At 38.1% G+C, this 20,966-nt stretch overlaps 1 protein-coding gene across 1 annotated transcript in view; it reads right to left on the bottom strand.

The window, feature by feature from the left end:
- Positions 1 to 20,966, bottom strand: part of LOC121344579 (pancreatic alpha-amylase-like) — a 37,019-nt gene that overhangs the window by 12,337 nt on the left and 3,716 nt on the right. The window lies entirely within an intron of this gene.

Below are 20,966 nucleotides of genomic sequence, written 5' to 3'. Positions count from 1 at the left end.
CAACAAATAGCTCTTCCCCGAAAAGAAAACCACAAAATATCCCCAGTAGGATCTTTCAGATTAAAATATTTAAATTCCCACTATATACTTATGTAATCACAGTCCAGATGAGAAATTATTAATAATGATAGCAAGTGTTTGGTTGACATACCAGTATTAAACTGTCAGCTAGAAAGTTACATAGGTAGCAAGTAAGTTTGAAATAAACACTGCAATGTGTTTCCTGGCATTCACAAGCCGGGAAAAAAACGTATTTTTAAACTTCTTGAAAGCAAGCTACTTTTTGAAAGCCTCTAGATTAAAAGCATTGTGAATTCATTTCAAGCTTAGCATAACAGTCCTGATGGACCAGGATGTTCTCTGGGATAAGCAAACACGGCATCTCCAGAAAGAAAAAATTTCAGCAGAGCCAACTCAGTTCAGGATCATTTAATGCAAAATCTCCATGCAATTTCCTTTTATTTAAACCATTATTAAGAAATATCCTTCAGCTTATCACATGTGAAGCATAAGCTTCCTTTGGTATTAACTTTGACACTTGGGGGATTATATTAATATAGGTGATAGTACCTGTTAGTGAGCATTTGATTGCTCTCAATGCAGACGGATTTACTCTTGTTATTGATTTGTTGGCTAATATATTGGTTTGAAATCCCCTGGTATTGCTGGTAGCTGCGTATTCTAAATTTTATTGGATTTGTGGGCTATTTTCCTCTATCTTTTAAAATATGATCACTTTATAAAAAGAAGAGCCCAAGAGTAAGCTGAAAAACAATCTGTGTTTTTATTTTGCTGAAAAGGAAAGCTGTCTTGTTTTGCTTTGTTCCTGGTTGTTGATTGCCTTTGTCTGGCTTTTGTCATGATTACTCTTGAGACAGGCAACAAACTGAGAATACATTGCTACAGGAGCCAGCAAGAGAGGAGCCATTACCTCTAATGGGCAAGGGGTCACCTGGGCAAGTTGTGTTTCATGCAGAGGATAGAAATCAAACCCACATATCATTCAGTTGCCATGAGTGTACGGGCTGTTGTGACCTCTTTTATAGCATGACTTTCCTCCTAATCATTTCCCTCAGTCCTTTGGGCAGGGGTTGATGGAAGTCAAGGATAAGCCAGCAAGGGCAAGGTCATGGGCACACGGGCAGCCCCTGTCCGCGGGCACAGCCCCGGTGGGCAGGCCATGGCACCCAGGGCTGTGCAGGGCTCTGTCCCTCCCTGCAGGTGGGACACAGGCACAGAGAGCTCCTGCATCCCAGGGCTGTGCAGGGCTCTGTCCCTCCCTGCAGGTGATGCACAGCCAGGGAGAGCTCCTGCATCCCAGGTCTGTGCAGGGCTCTGTCCCTCCCTGCAGGTGGGACACAGGCACAGAGAGCTCCTGCATCCCAGGGCTGTGCAGGGCTCTGTCCCTCCCCTGCAGGTGATGCACAGCCAGGGAGAGCTCCTGGAAGCCCGTGGTGGTGACAGTAATGTCTGGCTTGCCCATTCCCATGCTTAGCCTTGCTCGGTGCTCCAGTAATCAATATATTCTCAGTCTTTGTTATTTGGTTCCCAGGAGAGGTAAATTGATTTATCTTTATCTTTTCTTTGCCAAGGCATAATTCCTCTGTCCTTACACACTAAAATTTCTGGTAGAATACCATAGAAGTGTCACAAATAATAAATGCAGAACTGGGCCTCCAGGACACAAAATGTCTCCTCTTTAGCTTTCTTTAAGATTGATTCATAAAACTTGATCAGAATTAACAACAACAATGAAAAAGGGAGTTTAATTAAACCCATATTGGGAAATGTCTAAAGAAATAAAGTGTTTCATTATGTTCTCTTAATATATCCTACAATATTCATCCAATTAAGTTGGCACTCAAGTTATTTTTAAGATGTGACATGAATAAGATAACCTAAAATATTGTATGATTGCTCCAGCTGAGACATAGTAGTTGAAAGTCATTTTTTCCAATAAAAATAACAGTGAACAGTGCTAATAATTCATTGTAATGATGCTGCTGGGAGAAGTGTATGACTTCCACTGCTGAATAATCAACAAAAGTAAATTAGCTTTAAGCAACAAAATGTGCATATATGTGTATGTCTGTGAGTGTAAATGACCTTGAGAAAGAAGAATTGAGAAAAGCAGGTTAAATACAATTTTAACCATCATAAGAATTTTTTAAATTAGGTATTTTGAAATATAATCCATGTAAATTCAATACTCTGCAAGGCAAAATTCATTGCCAGTCTCTTCTTACATATTATAACTAAAATTCACAGGCATGTACTTGTACCTGAAACATTTTCAAATTTCGGCTTTATCCCATGAAGAAATATGGTCCTTGGTGCATTTCATTTTTGCTTCTAATCAAGAAATTCAGGAATAAAACATTAAATTTAATAAATCTGCAACTTCTTACCCTTTGTCTCTCAGTCCTCACTGTCTTTCAAGTGGGCTGTATTTAAAGAGAAAGCATTTCTCCATTATAGATATTTTTGATCAGCCTTTTCAAGCTGGTTTAAAACATTCAACTTCTTAACACAGGAAATTAATTTTTAGCTGTATTTATCTATTAATTTGAGTCCTTCCCTCCTTCCTTCCTTCCTTTTGAAGACTACATGTTTTTCAGTTTGGAGTGCTTCACAGCTGGAAAATTAGAAATATTAGATTAAGTGTGGATTATTTAATTTAATAATATCTCCCAATAGCTCTTTCTTCTTTGTTTGTTTTAAGACGGTTGTTTTCCTATGAAAATGTAGATGGATATATATAGAGTCAAATACTTAATGAAATATTGATTTTTATCTTGTCTTGAAAGGAACCAGTACTTCCATAGTATCTCTGCTGCAAATGTTCCATGCACAAATATATATAAACAGAGCATTTTTGAACATAACTTCAGAGTGGCCATTGTGAAATTATTACATTAGTTTGGTATACAACTCTTACCCACAACTATTTTCAAGCAGAATTTAGTACAGCTTTTTAGCAGAAATATGTACATCAAGGGACATGTGAATTCCATAGTATTTCTACTGCCTAAAAGTGTAACTTGAAGGATGATAGATGTATGAGACATAATTAGAAGCAAATTAGAGAAGGATTAGTATGGTTATTCTATCCACAATTGATTTTGAGATACTTCAATCTAACAGTACTGATGTACTTCAGCCCATCAAAATTTCAGACAAATATTCATGTGCCCTTGTGTTGCTTTAGAGTCAAGAATCAAGTCTCTGTAATCAGTTATAAGATTCAAGTTTCTTTTGATGATAAATCACCTGAAATAAATACTGTGAGGCTCACATGTATCAGTTATATGGTATTATTGACTAAAATATATGAATGATTTTCAGTAAGTATGATACATATGATGAATATATTTGTGACTCTGCTGAATGACAATGGTTAAGTAGACAAATCATGCCTTTCATTTATTAGAATTTATTAGAATGTATACCTTAGATTTTTCTTGTCTGGAATTATCTAAAACTACAAAACTGCAATTAAGCCTGTTCCAGTGGCTGACCAACCTCTCAGGAAAGAATTGCTTCCTAGAGCCCAGACTAGACTTTGTTACATCTAATTCATGGGCTTAGTGTCTCAAGACCTTTTCATTTGACCTGTTAAGGCTCTGGTGAGAGGAAACATTTCCCCACCCTGCATGTTGTAGCTGTTGGTGTGCACAGCTGCCTTTGCTAGGCAGAAAGACAACTTCTGGATTCTATGTCTGCGAGAGGCAGGAAAGACAATCATCATCCAGTGGGGCTGGTGTCCTCCAGAGTCTCTTGCTTCATGCAGTGTGTGTGTGCCTGTGTGCACAGAGGGACTGCTGGGGCTTTCCCATCCTTATGTGTAAGTGATGTTTCTATTCAGATATTTGAAGCCTCATCACTGTTTGGAATTTTTTTTAAAGCACTCTCCAGCTGAGAGGAAGTGGTAACGCACTTGGGCTTCGTTATTGTGCTGCTTTGCTTTTTATGGCACCTTGTGAAATAAAATGCTTGATTAAATTTTATAAAGGCTCTAAAGTTCCTGAAATGTTGGCTGAAAAAAAAAATCCTTTATGAGATTTTATCCCAAGTCTATTGGTGTTGGCAGTTGCATAGTAACAATGAGGAGCTGCAGTGTGTTTTGGCTGTGTCCCAGAAAGACCCCTGGCTGAAAAAGAGACTCAGAGACCTTTCATGGACTACTGGTGTGATGAAAATATGTGTCGAAGTGTAAGTCAGACATCAGAGACCTACTCAGCTGAAAATAAAATATTATTGTCCCTAAATTCAAGCCACCATGATCTTTTAACAATGGTTTGCAGCTTGCTAGATAATAGATGCAAAACCACAGATTTGTTGGATAAGTTTTGGCACCCAAACTGATGCTGGGTATCCTAGGTTTGCCTGAATCCATAGGAACTAAGATGCAAGAACAATTCTAAATGGGAAAGCAAAAGCTTCTTTTTAAAATTGCCTCTTTAACCTGTGAGATAGCACATAGAGTAAAAAACTCATTCACAGAATTATTTTTTTTTAATGTGAAAAGTTGTAGAATCTTTAAAACAAGTGACCCTTCCATCCTCATCTAATGCGATAGTTTAACATAAACTGACTTTAGTGATTTGTACTTTGGCCTTGCCTATTAAAACAAAAGTATACTAAAGAGAAAGCTACAAGAAACTGTTATAAATAATAGATACTTTCATTTTTATTGAGCATTTCAACTGCATTTTTGTTGGGAAAGTCTCTTTTATGCAGCTACGCTATGTAACTCGCTTCACCTGCTCATTTTGAGTACTAACAGAAAGTTTTGAGGACCTGAGCAGAGAAAGTCTTCCTAAGCATATAAACTATAATAGTGATCTAACATATGCCTTCAACATCTGTGATTTGCTGCCTTATAAAATTTCTATGAGAGTTTGTTTTGATGATGTAAGCAGCATCTCCTCATGCTTTCTATGCATGAGAAAACAAACAAAAGCAGGGATATTGCACTGCCATTCCATCAATGAAATATTATAAGTATCCAGTTTTCTGTAGGAAACAGAAATCCACTCCATATCCTCTCCACTGCCTATAAACCAATAGTCCCAAGCCAAGAGGAAAAAAAAAAATCTCTCTATAATCTTTAGATTGCCTTTTCCCATATGTGTTTCCTGTTAAACAAATATTATTAATGAACATTTTCTAAGATTGATTGTCATCTAGCAAAAGCTAGAAAAAACTTAGAGAGTTCATCTTTCACAGGACAGGTACAAATCAGTACTGTGATTAATGTGAATTTCTACAACTAAAACTTTCTCCTAGAAGGATAGAATGTGTTTCTTTTAATGGAAGAAAAGTAAGAGGACTCCAATATTAAATCTGTTAGAGGCTTTAAACATGTTAAGTATATTTAAAGCTGTTTGTCTTAGAGTAAATATGAAGTGATGAAATTTTGATTCTATTAAACTGGGTAGTAAAACCATCCTAGCGGGTTCCTCTAGTTCCATAAAGTTTCCAGCTAAATCACTGAGATGGAGCTTAGAAGTGTTCATGCACTTGAGAACCTTTTGCTAAATTCTGCTAAATGTAAGCTTTATTCTTCTGATTTAGAAATTCAGCTGAATACTCATAAACAGAAAAGTAGCCCCCAGAGAGCTCTGTCTGAATTGTTCTCTAGACTATGCATTTTGAAAATGTGCATTAAACTTCTGAAGTTGGCATATCTTTTAGGGCTGTTCAATGTAAACACTGGGTGTTCAAAGAGCTGGGAAATCTGTTCACTCATTTGGCTTTTACTCTTCTGGTCAGTATTGCAATAACATGCTGAGAAGCTAAATCTACAGTGCCATATTTCCTTCTATAAAATTAGAATATTTGTTTACTGGATCACTTTTCATGCAAAAATGTTGAAATTATCATATAACTGTCTTTGGGCTTTTTAATAGATATGACAGAAATATAACAATATCTGGTATCATCAATGTGCTGCTGTTAAAGTTTTAGCAGAACACCTGTTTTACTATTTTTAAGTGTCTGGGTTTTGAAAATTCATCTCTCCTATTGCTGGTTTAATAGCTTTATGTGCTATCCAGAGGTGGCTGAAAAATTTATCATGTCTTCCTGCTCATTATCAATTACTCTTCCTCTTTCTAGCAGTTCTATATTAGTCTGATTCTGTGGAGGGAAAAACCCAAAACACTACTGTTACAAGTGTTCAAATAAATACTCTGGAGTAGGAGATAAACTGGGGAGATATTCCAAATATTTCAATGACAACAAATTTTAACCAATAGTGATTTTAACAGGACATTGGAAGGAGATTGTTGAATTTTGAGCAGAATGGTGAATCCCTGCTCATGTTGAATGTAGCCAGAAAAGAACATTTGACTTGTACACAGTGTTGTCTTTTGCTAGGAAAACTTTCAAAAATTCCATCCCTTTCGAAAAGCAAAAAATATATTCAATTACCAGGGGAAAGACTATAAAGCCTTTCCTCATAGAAAAGATGTAAAAAACATGTACAAAGAGATCTAGAGATGTAGATGAGATTCAGCCAGGTTTTGCTGGCTGAAGAAAAAAGAAAAGAAAGATGGCCAGAAGCCATCCTTTAGCAGACAGTATTTCAGCTGTGCACCACTCTCTGTGAGCAGTTCAGGTTCTTGTTGCTGATGGTTGCCTCCACGAACTCTCAGTGCCATAACAGCATTGGTTTTCACCTGTTAGAGCTGCTCTGTGTGGGAAGTCACTGCAGGGTAATCATAAAGATATGATAGCATGGGGGGCTTTCCTCTATGAATCTCCTTCATGCAGCGCCTGCAGCCAAAACACACAAGGTAACCAATTCCCCTTCCAGTGGCACCTCACAAGGAGCAGCTGCTGCTTGCTAAATGCCTCCTTCCATACCCTAATCTGTGTCACCTTCTGTAACTCTAGATCTGTCTTTTGGCCATAGTATTATTCTAATTTTCTGCCAGTGTCTTCTGTTGGCAAGTGTTTTCTGCCACCTCTCAAACACAAAAATAAAACCTGTGCTCCTTGCCTCTGTGGCAGCATTATTGCTCTTTAGTGGCAAATAAAAATGGTAACAAAATGTTTGTTGCTGTAGTAAGGATTCTTTAACCTGAAAACATTGTGAAGGAATGATCTGGTTATATTTAAGATAGAAAAAAAGAAGGGTAAAGGCTAGAAACCTTGGTGCTTTGTACTTTATTTTATTTAATTGAGCAGTTCCTCACATCTAAAGAAGCTATCCCATAATCCCTTACATCCTTTTCTTGCACTTTTTGTGTAGATGATGGTTATTTTCAAGGACAGAATATTGGGCAGGATATGTGGGGCTTGTGCTCTGGCACAGCAGATCCAGTGCTCAAATTGAAGGTGACTTACAGCACAGCTGCCGTCCTTTGGTCCTGGAGCCTGTTCCTTGTGTCATCCTGTGATAAGGTGTGGCAAAGTGACAAGTTACCTAGATGTATTTAATTTGAAATGAAATATGTTGCCTTTTTTTTGCTTCTGTTTATTAATTTTTCATTTTAATGGCATGTCATCTAAAAATATGTACTTTCAGAAAATACTTCTGAACTAGGGAATGTATTAGCCTACAGGTAACTTTATTATTTATTTATGCTTTCTTCCACACTGTCATGCTACAAAATGTGCAGCAAAGAGATTCTGAGTTTTAGGAGATGTAGGTGATGTCACAATGCAAAGTGAATAAAATAATTAGCAATATCAATTACGATTTCTGTGTGTGTGTGTGTGTGTGTGTCTCATACTGCTTTGAAGATACACCTATGAATGCACAGTCTGGCCCACACTGTGTTTCCACGTTTGCAGAGGAAAATACTGAAATTCTGCTAAATCCTTTCTTGTTCTGACCTTCAAGATCTCCACTTCTTCAGTGAACCTTCTGCATCCTGACCTGTAGCAGGTTTGGCTTGTTATGGTAAATCATGGCAGGCTGTTTTTAAGGACCAGCACCCCATACACTTGGTACCAAAAGCTGTACATTCTCAGACTGCTGCACACACATCCTTCACCCCTACTTCACTCCATACAAGCTGAGAATTTGAGTTGGAAGGTGGGTAAAAGAGCTCTTTGTCTAGTCACCTTTAAAGGTAGAGCCCCACCCCCCCCCCCCCCCCCGCCATGGTTCACTCAAACAGGTAACTAGGTATGAACATCTAAATACTTGGAGGTATAGGAGAAAATTCAATTTTTAATACTTGTGTGGAAAAATGTTACTTTTTCTCAGGAAAACTTGAATTATGACAGAGAGGTTACACTGAGATCAATGTGAAGTTTTTGCTTCCATAAAGTGTAGATATTGATGGCTATTGATGACAATTATGCAGCAAAATCTAGGTTTAAAATCATGTATATGTCCACAATGCTTGGATGTTCAGGCAAGCAATGTATGGAAAAGTTGGGCTCATCTGGCACTTGATATCATCTCCTTGAAAGAATTCTATCTGCAAGAGTGAGCCTATGCAGTTCAAGGTATGAGACAAGACCTATAAATAAAGCAGGGTGAGATACTTGCTGTTGCTTATTTTGAAATGAGTCTTGTGCAATGCAGTTAAGTACCTCATTGTCTAATAAAGTTTTGATTCTAAATAGTCTGGTTTAAAACATATTCTTATGAGTTGTTATTTTCTGGAAATTCTGTAAAACTTTTCCATGAGAATTTAGCTCAGTTCCATATTCAGTAGAAAGGGGCATACTTAGGGCTAAGAACTGCACCCTTAAATTAATGTCAATAGTAGCTCTGTGTGAGCACCCAAGGACAGACTTTTTTTTTCCTCGGGGTATGTTCTACTTTGATGTTCCAGAGTCTATAACCTTTTAAAGTTAATGGAAGTTACATGCTACAGTATACATCAAGGAAAAAAGATACACCCTGCAGTTAAATATAATAACATTCCTCTTCATAGACCACTACTGAGCACTGTGTTCACATTGCTGAAAAACATGCCTTGAATTAGGCTCTGTACTAGTGATTTATGTAGTTATTTACATCTGCCACTGCAAACAGAAATAGAAATGTTGGCCTGTCATGGCAATGGGCAGACTAACAAGTTCCTACTACACCATGACAAATCATTAGTGTGGCAAATCAGCAGCTCTGCAGCTGCAACTGCCAGCTCCCAGCAGTGCTGCCTGACACAGACTAAAGCAGCAAGGGCTGACCTGCTGAGAGTGAATTCCCTCATGATTTTGGAGGCATGCATGTGTCTAGGCCTCCTCTGGCCACTAGTGGAGAGGCAAGACTAGATTTTCTGGGTTTATATAATTATGTGTGTCCCTGGAATAGAATTTCTTTATAGTTCTCCACCATTCCTTTCAGCTCTGTGAAAGCTTGGATGTGTGTGTTTGTGCCCATGAGTTTCTCTGCCTGTGAGGACCCCTTTTGCCTGGCTGTGACACCACCCAGCTCACATTCCCATGCTGGGAGCTCCCCACCTGTCTTTGAGCTGCTGCTGCTGCAGAAACACTGTGCTGTGATTGTTTTGTTATAAGAGACAACAGCAATAACTACTTAATAACATAACCAGGTATTGCCTCACAAAAGGGAATATGATGTTTACCCTTGAGTATACAGTATCATTTTATCTACTTGCTCTGAACGACACATTTTGCATGCAGCACATTTTATATTGATGAAGCAATCCCATGGCAGCTTCCTGCATCTGCTCTCTCTGCTGCCTGAAAGTGGCTGTAATTATTAACATGATAGCTAATCAACAAGAATAGCTGCCAGACAGTATTTAATGGCCTCAAATTTCTCTTCTCCAGAAACTGAGGACATGAAAGAAAAAACGAGTGCACAATATGTTCATTGATTGCAATATGCTCATTCTTATCTCTACAGGTTTTTTTGTTGAAATCCACTTACATTGCTCCACTGGAGTCTGAGCCACAATACGAAACAAGAACCTGTTCTACAGTACTTCTTAAAAGGAAAATTAAACCCTGCAGATACCACTAACTTGTTATTATCTTCCTCGAAAATATCCATCTCACACTATAGTTGCAAACAAGTGGTGTGCATACTATCTGCTACGGATGTTCATAACACTATTGTTTCAGTTGAGTAAGGTTGATATTTTAAACAGTATTGCCATCTTGTGGTACAACAAGTTTTATCATTTTGTTTCTTTTTGCACCTTTTTGATCTTTATTTATTGGCAAGAATTCCTGAAATGCTGTAGCACATGCAACAGGATAAGTATTGTCCCAGGTATAAAAGATTCACAGAAAGAAAAAAACCCCTATATCTGAATGTCATAATATATCTGAATGTTTATCAGTTCTTTAACACAATTTTATCTTCTTCCACTGAAAGGAAGAGAGAAGGGTCATTGTGAGACACCTGATTATAAAGGCTGCCTTATTAATTATTGCCCACTTTTGAAATTAGTTTGTTCCAGCCACGTCCTTGAGCAAGTGTCTGGACTCTTCACGTGTGCTGAGTAGCACCTGGTGTTACAACCTCCCAGTGAAGGAAAGAGGCTGTGACTTCTGCTGCATATTAGGAGATAAGGAAGAAATTTTTCTCTCTCGAGAAAAATGTCAAGCTACTTATTTTCTGTTCAAATAGCAAGTCTTATATCAGAATTTCTTATATTCTTGTTATCAATCTTCTGGTGGTCCCAAGAAAGTATTCCCCAACACACATGCTGAGCCAGGGCTTTCCACATGTGAAGCAAGGCCCTGTAAATGAGCAATGCTTTCCCTGGGTCTTTGCTCTTTCACATTGATCTTGGAATTGTTCTACCTGCTATGAAAGCAGTAGTTTTCAATATTCTGGATTGAAGCTCCTGTAGAAACCCGCCAGTTACTAAACAGATACCTTTGAAAATCTCACCAGTGTGAAACACTGTATAGTGTACATGAACTCATGAACTCCATCTTTTTTTCTCAGGACACTGAGCTTATGAAGAAGAATTTTCTGGTTTGGAGGTAAAGTCCAGGGACACCACATTGTCAGGGAGGGAATTTATTGGCAAATAACTTTTCTTGATAATCCAAGGATTCCTGACAAACTTTCTCTATATTCAAGCTTATCAAAGCTGTACACGTTGGTGAAGTATTCTGTTTTAATTTTCCTGACCACTAATCAAGATAGATGGGTTGTGGAAGTAATATCTTCAGCCTGGAAAGTCCCAAAGTGAGTAGCCTGCTAATGGAAATATGCTAAACACAAAAAAACCCCAGGATCTGTACTTACATATGCGTTTCAGGACTGAGTTACAATACTTACTGGCATCCAGGTTTTCCCTTGAGCAGTGAGCATTGCTGGAAGATCTGTGCTACATTGTTCCTGATTTTACTCCAAAGATGAATAGCCTATTCCAAAAATTCTATTCTGACTGGTAAGAAACTTTCCCTCTGTAAGAAACAAGAAAGCAAACATATGAAAATCAATTAAGATTTTAACAATCTTTATGCCTTCTGATGGATAAAAGCAAAATAAATCATTCTTTCACTGTAGTGGTACCAGAAAACGTAGTGTTGTGATGCTTCAGGTTTTAGAACACACGATACATGATGTACTAAACATCCTTTACACCTAGAACCTGACTGAGACAAAAGATAAAAATTAAATTTATCTGTGCATGAATGTTCATCATTTGAACATCTGCCAAAATAAATCTAGTTATTCTAATTCTCCTGCTCAGCAAAGCTGACCATCTGCTCTGTCATCAGCAAAGATCTTGTTCTGAGAGCTAAATCAAAAGATCACCTGTCTTGCATACTTTGTTCTCACTTCACAGAAACAACATTTTAATGGTATCCATCTGTGGGAGTGATGGTGACCTGTAGCAGGCACAGGCTCATTGAGTCAAAGTTAGCAGCTGGAGCTGTAGAAATCAGAATGTCAGTTTAAATGTTTAGGTTCTAGCAGTGACTAAAAGGCAACAAATTAGGTATACCGCTTAAAAGAGTCATTCTGTATAATTGTAATACAGAATTTTCAGATACCTATAAAAGCCAATGACACAGACATTAAAATATACACACATTTCTTAAGGTGATACTAAAGTTCAAACCACTGAACTTTTATCTTCATATTTTTGAGTATACCATAATGCAGAAAGGTTCTATCACTGCATAAATATAGTGTGATACATACAACAAATTGACAAAGTAGATTTTAATATGAGAAACTGAGTTTTTTAGTGTTCTGATTTTAGTATAATTTCTCAAACTACAGAAGAGCACATTCCATTTCTTGAGGGAAAGCAAGAGGCTGATGTTAGAACCTTTACTTCAGTGCTCAATAAGAGAAAAACGTTAGAGAACAGGATATTATCAGATCATTTGACTTAGTTAAGGGGTTTCTGTATTGCTTGCACAGCCAACACTGGCCTTGCAGAATTTTATTGTCTTAGATTTAACAATAAGATTGTGGAAGCTTTGAAGGGTTTACAGAATTCACAGAATTCACAGAATCATTAGGGTGGAAGAGACCTTAAAAACCATTGAATCCAACACATGCCCTAACACCTCAATTAAACCATGGCACGGAATGCCACATCCAGTCTTGTTTTAAACACATCCAGGGATGGTGACTCCACCACCTCCCCGGGCAGGCCATTCCAGTACTTTATCACTCAAAGACTTGTAAAGACTCCAACAAAGTGTTAGCTTTCCCACAGAGGGAAGTCTCCAGAAGCAGGGATCTTCGAGGCTGGCTCCCCTGGCTCAGGCTGCCTGAGGAGAGCTGCTCCAGCCAGAAACCGCCACGTGTCTGTTCCTGCAGCCCCAGCCAGCTGACCTGGGCCTCCAAACCCTGCCAACACTCAGTGTTTTGCTACACTTGCCAAAACTCGAACTTTTCTCTAATTGAGGCCACATTGTTGATGCTTAGCACTTAGCAAAAGGCACCATTTACGCGTTGTGCTTATTTGCAGTTCAGCAGAAATCTTTTGTCTAGAATTGGAGTGAAATTGTTTCTGTGCGCTGGGTATAGTACTGTCAGCAAAAATTACATGATTTCATTGTTTCCTATCAATACCAATTAGTGGTTATTTTCCAGAACAGTCCAATTTAGATGAAGCTAAGCTATTAACTTTATTAGTATTTACATTACCCTGATGATCATGATTCAGCTTCTTTAATTAGGCACATCAGTATGTCTATGTAAGCGTGCACTTCTGTAGACAGTCTTTTTAATTTTTTTTTTTTTTGTTAGAGACTCATTACTGACACATCACTTTGTGTTCCCAGAAACATGTAGCAATTGGGCCTTATCTTTGAATTACACATCATCTTTTTGAAATACCTTTTAATTGAAAAATCATAGGATGGCATTCAAGGAGTAAAGATGATTTGAAATTAAAAAGAAAAATCAAGTAATGCTTCTCTTTACTATATAGCTTCACAGCAGCTGAGATTTCCCAGGCTCAGCCTGTCTCTGTCAGCCTCCTGTCACTACAGTTTAACTGCTGGGCTGGGCAAATTGGGGAAAAAAGGGCCTGTGGTATCTCATATAAACTCAATGCATTTTTTCCTCCATAGACAGTGGCCTGTTTCAATATGTAAGATGTTCACATAGATGACATTAGCATACTATCTCTGAACAAAGCACATTCCTCTGTGCTAAAGTTGTCTGGGTAATGGTAAAAAGTGATTCTGAAGGTTGATACTAAGTATAATTGAATGCATTCAGGGCACAACTGCAAATCTCTAGAAAATGTCACAAACTCTGCAAAGCTAGTTCCTTGGTGACAGTTTTTTGAGCATAAAAATGGAATCTGAAGAGCCTAAGCTATTTATTTCAATTCAGTGAGATACTCAGCAAAGCTTACAACTCTGCTATATTCCATACAAATGCAGGGTCCATTAAACACACAGATGATGTCATCTGTATTATAAATGTAGATACAACACTGCCTTTTTGTGTATCTCTGCGTATACATAATATAAAAACACCAGTATTTAGAGAAACAATATATTTACTTTGCACAACGTAAATATTTTCAAAATTAGAGAGCAAAATAATTTTGGTTTTATACACTATCTCTGGCTTAGAGGATATACTGTTTCTAAAATAAACAGCAGGATAGTTTAAAATAGTAGAATTGTGCCTATGACTTCAATGGCAGCATGGGCAGTTTCTCTAAAATCTTTAGATATTTGTTTCAGAAAATTTGCACATTCACACTTACTAACACTTTGTAAAGTCCTCAATTTTGCTGATAGAAGCATTTGTGGATTTGTGTAGTATGGCTCTAAGATAAAAACAGGCAGATGATGCAGTGAGTGTAGAGAATATCTCAAAGAGTATTACACAGCTGTGCAGAAAATATTTTTAATGACACGACTCAAGGAATTGTGTTTTCTTGATGGTTTGGTTTTTTGAGAGCAGAAGGCCTTTTACTTTTCAAGGATGATAGAAAAATGCATGGAGCCATGGCCTGCAGAGTTGTTGCCAAGGTGCTCTACAGCACTAGGCTCCTAAAAGTCCAAAGTAATTTTAATTAGTAGCAGCACAAATGTATTTTGAACAGCTGAACAAGTAATTATTTCATTCTGTATGTGACTGTCTTGAAATGAGACACCAAACAGATATGTCAACTCTTCTGCTTTTTTTATGAGACTCTTCCACATGAAAAGAGAGGGAAATCATCTGTTCTCTTCTCCTTCTTCCAAATCTGGTCACCTCCTTCCAAGTAAATATTTCAAGTGGTCATGTAGAAACAGAATGTATTCCTGCAAAATAGTGAAGGGAGAAGGACAGAAGAACATCAGGTTCCCTTTAAAAAAAAGAAAACCATAAAGACAAGTTTGAAAAAGAGCTGCCATTTCTGAGAAACAGAAGGAGTAGGAAGAGTTCAAAATGAAGATGCTTTACTTGTAAAGGGTGTTAGGCTTCAGTAAAAATTTCTCCACTATTCCTTCATTTGTTAGGATAAGGATGAATTAAAATTCCATCTCACTGCAAAATAATACAAGCATCTTTAAAGATATTCTAATCTCAGTTAGATCTCAATAAAAAATAAGACTCAATATTTCAAACACTTTAAGGGAAATATGCATAAACAAAACAAGTTAACTGTATCTTGTCAGTCTCAGTGCTAATTTTTTTTCCTATAGTGATATCTATTTGATCTCAATGAAAATTCTGTATGCACAAGAAATGTGAGATTGCACCATTAATTTTACCAGAAATATAAACCTACTTGCTAATTCAGATTCCTAAAACATTATTTGCAGAAATTGAACATGAAGTGATCCATAAATGTTTAATTTCACTTCCAGCTAAGGGCCCAAGGGATATTGTGGAAGCATAAGGAATGAAAAAAACCTCAACACATAGATGTGGATGTGTTAAGATGTGTGCATATGTGTGTGTATGGACACACACTATATATACATGTATATTTTTTATATACATATATATATATACACACATACATATGTATACATATACACACATATATATGTATATATGTGTGTACATATATATGTATATGTATGTGTATATATATATACATACGTATATATTCACACAACTATATGCTACTTGATTTTACACTAGTCTGACCACTTCTTTCCTAATATTTTCAGTGTAGACAGATGCATTGAAATAAGGTTATTTACACCTGCAAATATTATGGGTTAACTAACAAATTTTAAGTTTTTAAGTATCAGATCATTTGAGGCCAAAATTCTACTGAATTGTGTAGGACTAGAAAAGTCTTGTTACTAGGTTTTTTTGTGTTTACCTAGATAAAAAAAGTGGAAGGGGAAAATGAAAGTGCATTTCATTTTGTGGCAGTTGATTTTATTGTTTTTCAACACTACACTGACACGCAGCATACACTTAATTTCTTGCTATTGGTAGGAAATACTGTGAGGGGAAACAAAAGGTGTTTTTTAAGATGATTAAAGAGCAATGAACTATAATATGCAAATGTAAATTTTATCTTACTGATAAAAAGAAATCTGCCCATAAAGTCCATTAGGCAGTACAGTAGCACTTCAAAGAAGTCACAGATGAATCAACAAAGTCATGTTCAAAGTAGGCCAGATAAAACATTTAAGAGGTGTGTTGAGAGGATCATCTTGTAATAGTGTAACTGAAATTACCCCAATGGTTTTATCCAACCTTCTGATCTCTAAGTGTGGGATAAACAGAACATGGCATTTGAGTGTGAAGATCAAATGAACAGAAAGCTACCTGTGTCTCTGGAAGATGAGTATTTTTCCAAAGTTAGCAGACATGTAAAAGGGCATTTGTATTTCATGCATAACAAATAGGAAGATGGTGAATCATGGCTGAATTATGGGATGTTTCCATCTTTTAGAAAAAACACACAGCCCTCCACAGTGAAGTTACATCCCTTCTCCAGTTTCTCAGCTTTCTACATATGATGTAGACTTGTTAAGACAAACATTGTCCAGTCTCATATGAGGTGAAAAAATGAGGTTTTGATACCCACACAGTGCCACAAGGAGTATCAGCAGAGATAACATGGTTTTCCTCCTGAAGAGCTGTAGAAAGCATTTTCCCACAATGTAAAAAAATCAGGAACATGGGTTTTTATTGCAGCTATTTTAGCTTCTGTTTTGGCAGTTTTTACATGTGTAGGGGTCTTTTTTTGCAGAGCTGCCACATTTGCTTCCCTTGGCAAGCAATGGGGTATTTATGTAGAGACCACAACTTAATTTATGATATTGACGCTGGCAATGAATGTGGTAGTTATTATATGTAAAAGATGGCTGCTTTAAACAAAGAGATACTGAAATGAATTCTAAAGAACAGTAGAAAACTAGATTCAAATCCATTGCTCATATTTTTATGACACACTTCCTTCTCTCTTTGTATCATCTGAGTTCTCTTATCAAGAGATTTTAACATCCCATTCTTCTTATATAGCTTACAAGCCTGATACTAAAATATGGCCATCTATTTGTCAGCACAAGGTCTTTACTTTTATGACAAAGTAAATAGTTTGCTACAGGTTACAGCACCATAATGTTCTATCATTCACAGCTGCTCTAAGATATAATTTCTTTCCCCAGTTAAAGTATGCATGTCCTATCTACAAGACACAAACTTGGTGCTTGCTGAACTGCTAGTTTTATTCCTGTTTTTCCCTTTTCAGTCTGCAAGTTCTACCCATGAATACAGTATGTCCTCTAGACAAGTCATCTAGGACTTTGCCTATTCTCTTTGATCTGTCTTGTTCTAGCTACCATTTTAGTCAAGCTTGCTATTCCTTTTAGCTTGCCACCCATCTGATTGTTCTGCCCTGCTCTCTGTCCAACCCTGCTCTGACTGCTCTGTCCTCTCCCTGTCCCCACTGCACATATCAGCTGTGCTTTGCTACCTGCCTAGAAAAAGGTAGATTCAAGGGGTATTTGAGCAAAGGCAGAAATGCGCACTGAACCCAGACTGAGAAAACTCATGTTATTAACCTTTATTGCCTTACTTGCTGTTGTACCTCATTATCTGTCTTCAAAAGGTTCAGAGGAACTTCTCTGACATGCAATGATACCAGTCCATGGAAATCCACATGCATTCCATGGCAGATATCCCAGGGTCCATCTCAGCAGGAAGGTTCTGATATGTTGTTGATCCCAATATGATCTTGCTGCAACTTTACAGTAAAAGATTGTCCTGTCATTTTCTACCAGGCCACGCAAATTACATATGTTTAAATATAATCGAAAGGGTGATTACAAATGCTATAGAGCAGGAGAGCAAATGACAAGCGAAGAGAGATTTAGGTGTCTGTAGAGGTGTGCAGTTAATTAAGCTAGCTACTTCTCAGTCTTGTTGGCTGGATAATGCAGTCCAATTATTCATTTAGGACCAAGAAATACCAAACATTTGTCTTTCTCTGACAAACATTTGGTGTTTCCATTTTCAACTCAGAAGTGCCACAGCACAGCTCACACTTTACTGCTCTCCTACAGCATCTTTCTTAATCCTACACTAAATAATCTGGGTATTTATCCCCACCCTAAGTGCTTTTAAGTGTGTCAGCTGGGTGAAAATTCGAGCACTCACTCTCATTTTGTCTCTAGTGACTGAAGATAATTCACCACTATCATCCCAAACAGTGTCACCAGCATTCATTCTTACAACCATTCTGATTTAATATTAAGGCAAAATTAAAATTGCCGCAGCATGAAAACACTTGCAAAGGGAATATCTGTATAGTGTTCAGAATTGTGCAATGAGACTAATACACTAAAACTATTAAAAACACAGACTGCAGATAAACACACGATCAGCAATTTAAAAGTTAGTGTTGTGTGTTGAGTTTTTCATTTGTTTCCCGTTAAAAGAAAATAACTTGAATAAAATTTTTATAGTCTCCATAAAAGAGACAATAGATTGTTAGTTTCCCTTTACAGAACTCCTTCTTCTCTTAGAAAAGCAACAGTGATTCAGGGAAATAATAAGCTGACACAAAGGCATGCAGAGCTGAACAAAAGTTTCTATATTTTTTCTTTGCACTTAGCTGAGAAAATAAGTTGCCATGAATAATTCAGGAAACAACTTTCTGGTCCACTTATAGTACACTAGTGGTTCATGGCTTTTCTAATCTCACTTTTATTTCCACTTATCTGACAAATATACAATTTTAACTCCATGGATTAAACCCACTAGAAGGATAAATTATCAAATCACAACATTTTTGTTTGGATGAATGTGAAAGTGTTTACTGTCTGAATGTGTCTGTCTATCTATATATATTTTTTGACTTAAATATTAGCAGTGAGCAGTTGTACATACAAGCAGCTGTTCACTTTGCTTTATTGTACTGCACTTCCATTAAATTCTGATCACTATTATGAAGAAAGCTGCACTTAGAGACAGACCTATGGAGGGGAAAAAAAACCCAAAAAAAAAAAAAAAAGGAAGATATAAAGAAAAATAAATAGGAAAAAAAAATGAAAAATATACATAAGTCTAAATTTACAATGTGTTTCTAGAATCAGAGATTAATTACACAGTTAAATTCATGGTCTGGCCAATGAAAGTGAGCACTGTTTCTAACAGAAAATGAAATATTCCATTGTGCCACAAAATTTCTAAGATTTTACGATTCAGAAGATCTGTTGTGCCTTCCTGTTCTGCCCCAGAGAATACCTTAAATTTGATAATTTCATAACATAATTTCAATTTTTCATTGAACACTTTATAAAAAAAGTAAGGTCTTACTCTCATCACTTCACATAGAAGAGTAGCAATGGAAATGATAAAAATAAAGATAAACATTTCATAATACTAACATTCTTTTCAAAACTTAGAGATCAGTAGTAAGATCCACATGTGTTCACAGGCACAGACAACCTTCTCCATTTTCAGCCTGTTGATTTATGGACACCTCAGATCAGTGAGTGCCATTTCAGTCATTTGCCACAAAAGCTGTGGGGCTGGGTGTTGGGTTTGCAATTTGACATGTGAACTGATTATTCCATTTGGGATTGGGCCATGTCTGAATGACAGAGGATGGAATCCTGGTTTCTGAGGGGTAGAGCTGAATGCAGGACTTAAGGCAGCTCCTGTCCATTTCAGAGGGACCCCAGGACTCCCTGGCCTGCCCCTGTGGGGCAATAACCGGTTTGCAAAGGCCATGAACGAGTCCCCAGATCTCTGGCACCTCTCCACTGATGCAGGGCCGAGTGCATGGATGCAGGAGATGCTGGCCACAGCCAGCAGGGAGACAGAGGGGAGGTCCAGTGCTGGGCCAGGGACACTTCCCACAGCCTGACTGCCCTGACAGACACTCGGAGTCCTTGGGCACACTGAGAGCCAATATCCACCACCAACAGCACAGAAAGGAAACTTAAAACTGCACCTTGACCTCAAATTGGAACAACCTCCTTCCATTTTTCCCTAGAGAAAGGGATGCAGTCAGCACTTCTAACCTAGCAGAGATTCTGACTTACAGCAAGGCCTGCACACTTGCTTTTACTTCAGCATTTTCTCACAGCTGACAAGGGATTTGGGAAAGCTGCCAAACTTGTGCTGTGGTTGCATATTTCTTTGAGATATTAGAGAAGAAGGGTGTGGACTAGGGTGACATGATGATGCTTGTATCCCCAGTTGTCTGTTCTGTTTATGCTGGATATTATTTTCTGTGCCTTCAAGACTGGCTCTGAGGGCAAAGATGGGGAGAAGAAGCACACAGTTTGTTATCAGCCTGCTCTCCCTCCTCCACAGTCTGCTGGAACACAGAACTCCACTGTGTTGTCTGGGCATGGACGGGGCAGGACAGGGCCCTCCTTTGCTTTTTAGTTAGTTTAGCTAGCTGAGACTATCCAAGTTTTCCTGGGACTGGTTTTCTTTCCTTCTCTTGGAACTGTTTGAACCTGCTCTGGACTGGTACCCGGTGAAACACCGAGATCTTGCACTTTGTGGCCCACCGGGGCCTGCTCTGGGCAGCGGCCTTTCCCAGCGCCAGAGGGACTGATAACAGAGTGACCACCCACAGGAGAGACTTTCTGAATTGGTCATACCTTCAGAGAGACTAATGAGTTTTGTCATCTGGGATTGTTCATTTTGTGTGCTGGGGAGTGCTTTGCCTGTTTAAATAAACAGGTTTTTTTTCCACTTCTCTCTGAGCAAATTTTCCTGAACCAGTTGTGGGGAGGGACCGTGTGGGTTGGCTTTCTGGGGGAGCCGCTTTTGGATGTTTCCTCCCAAATTTGCCCTAATCCAGGACAGGTGCCTAACACACCTGAGGCAGGAATTTGCCATGCCTCAGCCAGTGGCACAAGGTGGAAGCAATGCCTGTTCTCAGACACCTTCAGCACCTGCACAAGGAGCACTCACTTGCCTCAAACCACTGGGGCAGAGGATGCAAGAGCTGAGGTTTTGCTTTGTCCAGGCACAAGCTGACTGTGAACCAGGTAACCTGCTGGTTTCACTGATGCCACAGGCTGGAATAACTGATTGGCACAGCCCAACTTCCTTCAGTGACCCAGACCCCAGGCTTGATTTGTTATAAGGAAGGGATAAACTCTGTACA

The sequence above is a fragment of the Onychostruthus taczanowskii genome, unplaced genomic scaffold (assembly GCF_017590055.1).
Source record: "Onychostruthus taczanowskii isolate IOZ18803 unplaced genomic scaffold, ASM1759005v1 scaffold65, whole genome shotgun sequence".
Taxonomy (NCBI): domain Eukaryota; kingdom Metazoa; phylum Chordata; class Aves; order Passeriformes; family Passeridae; genus Onychostruthus; species Onychostruthus taczanowskii.
This window is presented reverse-complemented; position numbering and strand designations above follow the sequence as displayed.